Source organism: Bombyx mori, chromosome 9 (assembly GCF_030269925.1).
Source record: "Bombyx mori chromosome 9, ASM3026992v2".
Lineage (NCBI taxonomy): Eukaryota > Metazoa > Arthropoda > Insecta > Lepidoptera > Bombycidae > Bombyx > Bombyx mori.
In genome coordinates, this window is record NC_085115.1 from 4,487,154 (window position 1) to 4,498,576 (window position 11,423).

Below are 11,423 nucleotides of genomic sequence, written 5' to 3' on the forward strand. Positions count from 1 at the left end.
ATTTGTCTACTGCCCATTTTGAGAATAAATTATTTTTAGCGCCCCCACTTTTTCACCTAAAAACCACTATAGCGAGAGCTCAGTTGGTGTCTTAGAGTCCTCCTAAATTAACTTAGAAATCGCCTCTCAAGCCTCTACACAACACCCCCACTTTCTTTCTGGGTCCCTTACCGCTTCCCTTCAGGCCCGAAGCACCCAAAATGGGCGATAACGCCCTCCATCGCCCATTTTGGGAAAGGCCGTATTAGCGGATGGTAGTGCACGCGTAGTTAGAATAGCCCCTTAGGCTACCAACTATTAGTTAGGAAATTACTATCTACTGCTACTTACTACTGAGAAGATCCGGCGAGAAACTTAGCGGGCTATGTCTGTTGACTAAGCTGCACGTCGAACTCTTCCTACTTCCTGACATTAGGCGAGTTCGACGAGAACGGTGACCAGTGTTTAGAATTCCCAAAAGTACCGGTAGTGGATTGGGAGGATCCGAAATGACATCATAATATCTAGGGCAACGACTGCTGTTGCTCCGTTATCTGGGTGGCTTTAATAAAACATGTAAAAAAAACCCATGAAAAATAGATAAAGAAATATATGAAGTCGTCGTGGCCTAAACGATAAGACGTCCGGTGCATTCGTATCTAGCGATGCACCGGTGTTCGAATCTCGCAGTCGGGTACCAATTTTTCTAATGAAATACGTACTTGACAAATGTTCACGATTGACTTCCACGGTGAAGGAATAACATCGTGTAATAAAAATGAAACTCGCAAAATTACAAGTTGCGTAATTACTTGTGGTAGGACCTTTTGAGTCCGCACGGGTAGGTACCCCCTGCCTATTTCTGCCGTGAAGCAGTAATGCGTTTCGGTTTCAAGGGTGGGGCAGCCGTTGTAACCATACTGAGACCTTAGAACTTATATTTCACGGTGGATGGCGCATTTACGTTGTAAGCGTCTATGGGCTGCAGTAATCACTTAACACCAGATGAGCTGTGAGCAGGTCCACGCATCTAAGCAATAAAAAAAAACAAAATTATTAAAAGAAATAAATTATATACCTTTATAGTCATGATGTCCGCAGAATCTTTAATACGTTCTGGCATTATAAAAATTAGGCTAACATCATATTCTTCATTAGCGTAAAAAAGCGCAAATTTATTTATTGAAATATTCGTGTTTTAAATAAATATACTTACGAAATGTCAAAAACTCTACCACCTGCTCTATGTTAAATAGCCAGTGAAATAAACTGGGTTGACCTGTTTCTTTTAATTCATGTAAGTAAAAAGATATCGAGATAGAGAGAGCTTTTATTGTCAATTATCGGAAGCTCGTGTAGACTGTAATTTATAAATTGACTCTTCTAACTGGAACATGTGAGTGCTTTACGGCAGAAATTGGCATCAAGCTATTACCAGCATTACAATGCGCTCTGCTACCTCAAATATAATTTACGGGAAATTAAGGTGAGCTTAATACTATTACTGGGAGAAAATGGGGAAATAGTATTTATAACTTGAGGAAAGCATATTATGTACTCAATATCTTTTTACGAGTTCGGACTTTTATCCGGTAAGATCCTCTGACAATGTAACAATTGAAAGGCTTATGATAAATATTTCTTAATCTATACTGATACAAAAAATATTCAAAGCTTGTTTATTTGGTTGTTCGTTACCCAATTACGGGAAAAGGGTTGAAAGAATTTAAACGCTCATCGATCCTAAACTATCTTTACCTTCGGATAATGCCGAACATAATTTCTATAATAAATACGATTGTGTTTTCGCTGATTCGTGATTTATGTACCAACGGCTTATGTTTACAAATCGCTTGATAAGAATGACTTAAGCTAATGCTTATCTAAAGAAAACACAACGTATTTTATAACTCCTGTTTTTTTTATTGCTTAGATGAGTGGACGAGCTCACAGCCCACCTGGTATAAAGTGGTTACTGGAGCCCATAGACATCTACGATGTAAATGCGCCGCCTACCTTGAGATATAAGTTCTAAGGTCTCAAGTATAGTTACAACGGCTGCCCCACCCTTCAAACCGAAACGCATTACTGCTTCACGGCAGAAAAAGGTTGGGTGGTGGTACCTACCCGTGCGGACTCAGAAGAGGTCCTACCACCAGTAGTTACGCAAATTAAATTTTGCGGGTTTGATTTTTATTCCTTCACCGTGGAAGTCAATCGAGAACATTTGTTGAGTACGTATTTCATTAGAAAAATTGGTACCCGCCTGGGATTCAAACATCGGTGCATCGCTCAACACGAATGCACCGGACGTCTTATCCTTTAGGCCACGACGACTTCAAATTACACTACATACATATTAAAAGCGCGTAGAGCCGGGGAGACGTCTAGTTATTTTATATAACAAAGTCTATTTAAATATCAATGGGCTATTAAGAGACCGACAGTTGGATTAAGAAACCAGTTTGGCAATAATAAAATATATGATCTTGATTTATGTAAATGTATCTAGTTTTATTTTTACTCCATTAAATTATTCATTGCTTTTTAAAACACAAATATTTTTGCTGGGGAGGTGTATTTTCGTAACCGAACTCAGAATTCTCGACCCTTTGGCGAGATAGGAAAGACAAAGGAGAAAAAGTAGGGAGATTCTGTCTACGTTTATCTCGTTTTAGCATCTTGCCCTGCGGTCGCGAGACGCCGCTCTTCGATTCCAATAACGTTGAGGCTATGCGGCCTCTTCTTGCACTATGGTACCCCGTACTTTCACGGCGATATGCTTTTAATTCAAAAATAATACCGAGATTCTCCCGAATTCAAAATTGATTTATAATAATCTCTGATGTTTGTCTGTATTTAACTACCTGTCGATTTATAGATCTGTTCTTACGGAGAATCACGAGATAGATAGATATAGTATCGTATTTATTTACCACCTACAAGGTCTTTCTTGTTTAAATTATTAGTAAATAGTCGTGTAGCGTCGAATTAGAAAAGCAATGACCATATCTTATCATGGACTGCTAGAACATTCAAGCATTTAAGGTAACAAGAATTTAAATATAATCATACAGGTAAATTCAGGGTAAAAGAGTGATGTTTGTGTAACTTCAGCCGTGAAGCAGTAATGCGTTTCGATTTGAAGGGTAGGGCAGCCGTTGTAACTATACTGAGACCTTAGAACTTATATCTCAAGGTGCGTGGCGCATTTACGTTGTAGATGTCTATGGGCTCCAGTAACCACTTAACTCCAGGTGGGCTGTGAGCTCGTCCACTCATCAAAGCAATACAAAAAAAAACACTTCTTTCTATCTTTTTAGTAGTAACACAAATCTGTATATTCTTACCTAGAATCAGTAGTGTGTTTTGATTTGAAGAGGTTGTCATGATCAATAGGACAGACTTCAAATCCGATTCTATCCATTGGAAACGACATTCGCCTTGTTATGCATATAGATTCCGAAAGCTTCTTAGCGTCAGTGGAATCATGACCTCGAACATCCAATAAAAATATCATAATTGATTTTAGATTAAATCATTATCCGACGGACGTAGTTGCGCCTTTATTAAGATCACTTGTCGTAGAAATTTTATAATATTCATTAATCGTTGTAATGTTAAATCTGACGAACGCTAATCCGTGACTTTTTCATTAGACCTTTGCTATATCATTGGCGTTTTTAGATCAAGGAGTTAACTTCAAATACTTTACCTCTAAGTACCTTACCAAGGTCCGCACTGATATCACCATTGTGCGTACTTCTAGCAGTTCTGCTAAAGGTAGCCAACCGTATTTGTTTGCAACAGCGTAGTTAGGTATAACTTGATGTACCTTGCCAGAAATTGTTTTAAACTGTCGCGGCTTTACACTTACTATGTGACCGGCTATTACAGTGATTTTCACATTTAACGAATAGTGTGTTACAAACTCGATACCGTGAGTTTATATTGTCGAGTCATCGAGTTCCGGTAGTAGCTTCAAAAAAACGGACTAGAAGGAATGTAGATAGATTTGTCTGGTCTTAACACCCTATCCGCAAACTGCCCATAGTTCCGACGCCGAACAACCGCGCACTCGTTAATGTGTGAATATCGCTGTAAAAACCCATTTAATAATAGTGTGTGTAATCACTACATAGTATAAAACAAAGTGGCTTTCTCTGTCCCTATATCTGTCTGTCTCTATGTATGCTTAAATCTTTAAAACTACGCAACGGATTTTGATGCGGTTTCTTTTAATAAATAGAGCGATTGAAGAGGAAGGTTTATATGTATAATAACATCCATTAAATAGTGAAGAAACCAATAATAAATTACAGTTTCCGAAGCGAAGCGAGGGCGGGTCGCTAGTTGACTATAGTTTAAATTCCGCTCTACAGTACATACAATGAAATCGAAGACGATTAAATTTTATAATAAGCCCGTAATGTGCAGTTTGTGTCTTGTAGCGCGAAACATAACATTGCAACTACGAATCGTTCGAATTTTAACTGCCGCGTATAATAAATATAATAGCTCACTTAAACTGAACGACAACAGTAACTTTGTCTTGTAACGATGCTACAAATCTCAAAGAACCATTTCCTTACTACACATTATTTCGTTGAACGTCCAATTTCCATATTCGGCGAGCGTGAAAGGCTTAATGGTCCAAAAGATTGCGACGGCTCGGCCTACGAAAATATTTTTGAGTTTTGTGTATTCACATGCTACTATTCACAAAAGCAGCTCCGATTTCTCTACAGTAATCACAATAGTTGTTATGTTGATGCAAGAAAAAAATTGAACTTCTGTTATAATAATCTGATATATACTAACTGTCTATCTGATACATAATAACACATTGATTTGTGGCTAAACAATTAAATGCTGCCCTTAAATGGAAATCCACACATGCTAAAATGATTGCATTCATTTCATTTTAAGACCAATGTCAAGAATGGGTCGCTCGGCCCATTTAGTTGTTAAATGGTCATCATAGCCTATAGATATATCAACGTATGTATCGCCACCAATCTACCACCCGAGAGGTCGAATTCCAAATTTGTTTAATAACGACTGATCCACCTTTTAACGAACGCATTTCAAACACAAAGAAGGTGTAATATCGCAGCGTCCTACCGATTATTTATCAACTTCTTCTCATGCGCTTCTGCGAATTTCCATATTATTCTCGACCTCATCTCTTTCACTTCTATTCACTTATAAAACGGTATGACAATGCGAATGGAAATATATCTAGAACAAAAAAACATAAGCATCGTAAATCTTTATTCTGCTGAATCTGAACGAATCTCTGTGAATCGAAATCAAGCGGTAATTTAGTCACTAAACTACTAAACCACCCAACAATGGGAACTGAGACGATAAAAATGACGTCATACCAACCCAAGGCGCTGGGCAAAAAAGCTTTCAAGCGTATGTCAGTGTGCTAGGGCTGCGTGTTGTGAAATAAATTTCAATAAAAAAATTCATAGCGCTAAATACTTTTTGTCAATTTTATACCATTAAGGCTATATTAGTGGAATATAGATCTATGTTGTAATTTGAATAATTACAACCATACACTTATTTTTGCATGAAATAATCGTGTATTCTAGATTAAAGGATAGATCAGGCGTTATTAAATTAAAGTCAAGCTGTGATACTGTGATTGAATTTTTTTTCTCTTGCAGCTCTCTACACGCGAGTAGTAAGCATCACACTCGTGTAGTATAGAGAGCTGCAAGAGCTTTTTTTTTACATCAAATCGTGATTAATATCTTGTTACAAAATAAAAATAAAAATCAAATATATTTTACAATGTACATTACTAGTGTATATGAGACGATGAGTTCATAAACGTAGCAATTAGGAAAAAAAACTAGGAAAATAAGTCAAGGATACAAGTGCATACATTGCGATTTATTTCCAGTTATTTATTAACCATAATATGTAAGCTATTGCTACGACAATTTTGTGACAGCGAGCGCCATTCTTTTCATTTTATTGTACGTAGTATAATTGTCATTCTGCAGCACGGTTTTATTGTAGTGTACCTAATAGTTTGGTAAATTTTAAAATAATTAACGTCTAAAAAAAACTAGACAAGCACGTTAATTTTGTTTGTTCGGGTCTTCGCAGGTCTGTGAATCTTCTGGAAACCTATAGATTTTATTTTACTCTCAAACGGAGTGTGGCGCATCACTATGTTAAATAATCAAAAAATTTCCGTAATTTATTTTAAATTTGAATTTTTCTCACCTTATTTACAATTTCATTACAAAAAAGACATACATTTCATCTTAACCTTCACAAATTGCCTCAAGGTAAATAAGATACGTGTATTTTTCAATATATAACTGCAATGGTTTTTCTTACACAAAACATGTTTTTATATTTCTTTTATTTTTTTACTTAAACATATCAATAGAATTAAGTTTGGATCCGTCACATCCCTATTTGATAGTGGAGAAATATGCACAAAGCCGCCGAAGGCCCAATTGACCCAAATGGACACACAAATAGTTGAAAGGGAGGCCCGCACAAAGTCATTATTCGCTCTGTAACCCGGAGAAAGTGTCAGCCCGAAGGAAGACCGGCATTTATTCACATCCTAAGGGCACCACTGATTTTCGAAAGGACGTATTGGAGTCAAATGGGATTTTTCATGTAAACATTTTAATTCAGTCGTCGTGGCCTAAAGGATAAGACGTCCGGTGCATTCGTATCGAGCGATGCAACGGTGTTCGAATCCCGCAGGCGGGTACCAATTTTTCTAATGAAATACGTACTTAACAAATGTTCACGATTGAGTTCCACGATGAAGGAATGACATTGTGTAATAAAAATCAAACCCGAAAAATTATAATTTGCGTAATTACTTGTGGTAGGACGTCTATTTCTGCCTTGAAGCAGTAATACGTTTCGGTTTGAAGAGTGAGGCAGCCGTGGCACTTATACTAAGACCTTATAACTCATATCTCAAGATGGATGGCGCATTTACGTTGTAGATGTCTATGGGCTCCAGTAACCACTTAACACTAGGTGGGCTGTGAGTTCGTCCGTTTACATAAACAATAAAAAAAACGGCTAGGTGGTGATATATTTCGAAAACAAACTTGACAAAGATAAAACCATACATACATATTATTTAAGAGCTCCCTGCTATGCTCCGATAAAATTTATCACTTTTTGTAACATCTTAATTTATTTAACCCAACGTGAAAAACGTTTAGTTTTATGGTTTTTAAGAATTAAATATAAAATCCGGTTTTACGAGAGAAATTTACGAATTATGACGAGCTTCTGCATCAAGACAGCTTGTTGCTTCAAACGAAATCAGTTTGTTTATAATTAAATGTTTATTGAAATGGCACAGCTTATTAACAAACCCTTTTCTTGTTACGTGTAGAGCCATGAAAATAACAATTATTGTATGTTTTAAGAATAACAAGCGATAACGTTGTATTGTTACTAAAACCCGTTAATCTATCATGAGGTTCGATATGAGAGCCTCCTTTCTCTTATTATTTGAAGTGAGTCAGTAAAAGGGGAATTGTTCAACAGTAATCTATACTAATATATAAATCTACAGTGGTCTTTATGGATGTTCCGTTATAACTACTGAACCATGCATCCGATTGACTTGAAACTTGGTATCCATGTAGAAAATACATGTACTTAATGGATAGGCTAATATTTATATGAGTGTTGGACTCCTTAATAATAATGACAGTAAATAATAATATTAATTCTAAATGCCCAGCGAAGCGGACGAGTACAGCTAGTTAATTATAAATTTCCTGAGAGTTTCAATGGACACAAAACTTACACAATTGAATGACGGTCAAATATGAACAGTATTGTGTCGCTGATCACTTGTTTTATGCTAGATGTATTTAAAGCTTAGCTAGTCGTAGTCATGGGTGCAAGAACCGATAAAAACAAGCAGCTACTTACGTTGAAAAAAATAGCATTCGAGTTCATCTCTTAAATAGTATTGAAAACTTTTAAAGTAATTTTATTTTTGCTGTCTTAATTTATTTGAATTAGTTTATTTTTTTGTGAGTTATTTTTAATTGTCTCTTCTTTTTACGAGGTATATACTTTTTAGTTTATAAGCATGTTTGACTGAAATAAAATGATTTTTTATTTTGCATTGCGTTCAGCTGTTGTATTATATTATTTTTATCCATAAAGAAAGAGCCAAAAAAAACGTGGTACCCTTTGTAATGGAATTTTAAACAATTACTGAAAACGAAACTGACTCTTCATGCATACATTTTATGCCGGTAAATGACAGTACGCCGTGTCATAGACAGGAGAGCTCAGATCGCTCCCGCTGATGACCCGACGTCCGATCCCTGGGGCAAGTTTAGTGATGTGATATCCGTGTGAGATCATAGCATCGGTACTATGAAATTCGCTGTACCAATATCGACGTAACGCAACTATCTGGTGAAATAATTCGAGACTAGCATTAATTTGTGTTTAGCTTATGCACTGTAATACGTAGCTAATGTGGCTATAAAACAATGGAACTTACATAGTTTGAAGGATCACAACCGTTTAGAAATTGTTTGTCTTTCTAGCATAACTTTTACTTTCATATGCCAGAGTGAATCAGTAATATTATTTAGTCTTAAAGGTATTCTCAATAATAGGTATACTAATTTTAAAGAGATTTATATTTATGGTATTCATTAAAGGGATTTTAAGCCTCATTTCATTGAGATTATGAGACAGTTTCTTCTATACAAAAACTTTGAATACGTACATTTTAAATTCTATCGACATCTTCCCACATTAGGGTACGGCAATGCGGAAAATTGGGGACGTGGACAAATGTGCCCAGCGACGCGCCGTGACACGTTCATTGAGCTTTCATTTGGGCAATTTTCGACTAAATCCCGGCCAATCGGACGCTCGTCCGGATAGTTTGGACTCCAGTAGCAAATGCACTCGGATTGCGGACTTTTCAAATGATCATATCGAAAGCAATACCAGACTCTAGATTTGTTTTATTACATGTAAAGTAAGGCGAAGTTATAGCCAATTTAATAGTGACTGATCACTATTAGAAATAAGGTATAACCCCGGTCGCCGTCCTCGTCGAACCCGTCGCTTGCGACGAAGGGCTCCACGAGCGAATTAACCCACAGACACAGCCCACTGAGTTTCTCGCCGGAACTTCTCAGTGGGTCGCGTTTCCGATCCGGTGGTAGATTCTGCGAAGCAGTGCTTTTACTAGGGTCAATGTTAGCATCACTCCGGTTTGAGCCCCATGAGCTCACCCACTAGTTAAGGTTACGCTGAAATAGCCTCTCAAGGCTATCAGCTTAGGTAAGGGAAAAAAAAAATTATAACCATAATATCACCCGTAAAAGTCAGTAATGCCAGGAGTACAGCCAAACTGCTGCCTATGGCCTATTGCTGAGATTGCTGCTATTGATGAGAATCATTTGAGAGTCGGATGGTATATAGCAAAAATGATATCTGAAACACAGTGTGCGCAGCAGTTCCAGAAATAGGGGTGATAGAGATGATTTGGTTGCATCTTAAAAAATTCCTCAGAGCACGTAATGTAATGTGAACATAATTTAAAAAAAAAAAGGTCAACTGATGAACACATTATGAGCAATTGCAAAGAAAATGAATGATCAAAGACACAATATTTATGCTATAGATAAAATTGATATAAATTTCAGAGCAAAAAAATATAACTTTATTAGTAATGTATTGTATTAATTTATAATCGTTCGACATAATGGCGATATTTTAAGTAACAAACACAAAAGCTCTATATTATTTTTCCAAACCAAACAGGATACCGTAACCTTCAGAAAATATGTTACTGCGGCCAAGTCTACTGTACCAACAGTGTAGGCTGGGGCTAAGCTGGATCAAATAAAAAAAATCGTTCTTAACAAATTTCATATTCATCTTGAGTAAATTGCAAACGATTTTTTCGTACGACGCACAGACTTTATCAAACACACGAGATGTCGAACACGATTATAAGTGTACGTGAAAAGAATATGACTCTATGTGAAGGAACAGAGGTACATCAAAGCCAAAACGAGCGACGCTTTGATTTATATAAAAAAGTGTTCCTATTATCGCAAAAGGATATATTGCCTTTGTAACGCATCGCATCGTCTTTGATATACAGGCAATTGTTATTTTTTTACTGTCACTTATACTTCTTTAATTATAGTATAAATTCTCAGTAGCGGATCGTGTTCCGTATTTATATAGTACCATTTTATGGTGATAAGGTGTTTTTTTATTTTTTATTGCTTAGATGGATGGACGAGCTTCACAGCCCACCTGGTGTTAAGTGGTCACTGGAGCCCATAGATATCTACAACATAAATGCCGCTACCCACGTTGAGATAAAGTTCTAAGGTCTCAGTATAGTTACAACGGCTACCCCAACCTTCAAACCATTGCTGCTTCACGGTAGAAATAGGCGGGGCGGAGGTACCTACCCGTGCGGACTCACAAGAGGTCCACCACCAGTTGTTATCTCGATGGGATAGGTCCCATGGCCACATTCATTTCCACGATGCAACATTAATGTGTTCCAGTTTTCTCTTATTAAAATAAATTGCGCATTTTTTGCGCAAGTCTAGTAGGCGAATTACCTGAAATTAAATGGTTAGGAGAAACCATAAACATGAAAATGTCATTGTTTAATATCAGATTTGGGGTCATCTTTATTCCACTCTAGAAAGATCACTACAGTATTGTCTCCTTTTATTTATTTTAAATTTTTACCCAGTGCTTAGTGGTTATTACAAAATTAATGCAGTCATACATACTGATGCACGAGGTCGAAATTTGAATTAGGTCAGTATAATAGCAGTCGCACTCTTCAAAGTAGAACAGTTAATTGCTTCACCGCATAAATAGGAAAGATGGTATTACCAACCGACGTCCTAACGCCAGTAGATATACAAATTATTCGTTAACAGATTAAATGAATAAGGTGCTATTTAAAGAACTTTTAAATCAACTTGTTGGCTAAGTATACTGTATGTATATTGGAATCTATATATTAATACGTGAAGCAAAAACTTTGTGCCCCTTTTTACGAAAATTGCGCGATCGGAGGAGTATAAAATTTCCCACACTTATAGAGAATATAGAGAAAAAGTGCAGAATGCTAACATTTTTTAAAAATTACGCATTAAAAATACATTAAATCAATAAAGAAAACATTACACACTACCATGTATTTGACACAACACATACACATACTCTTTGTTTTTTGTCAAACTTTTGTCATTGCTTAAAGTCTGTAGTCAAATTGAGAATAGATTAATATTGTTTATCTTTAATATTACGAGTATTTGTCTATAGTGTAGTCTTTGCGAAATCGGTGACTATAGAAATACAAGTCTTTGACAATATAAGCATAATAATGTTAAAACTTATAATTTCAATTAATTAGAGTC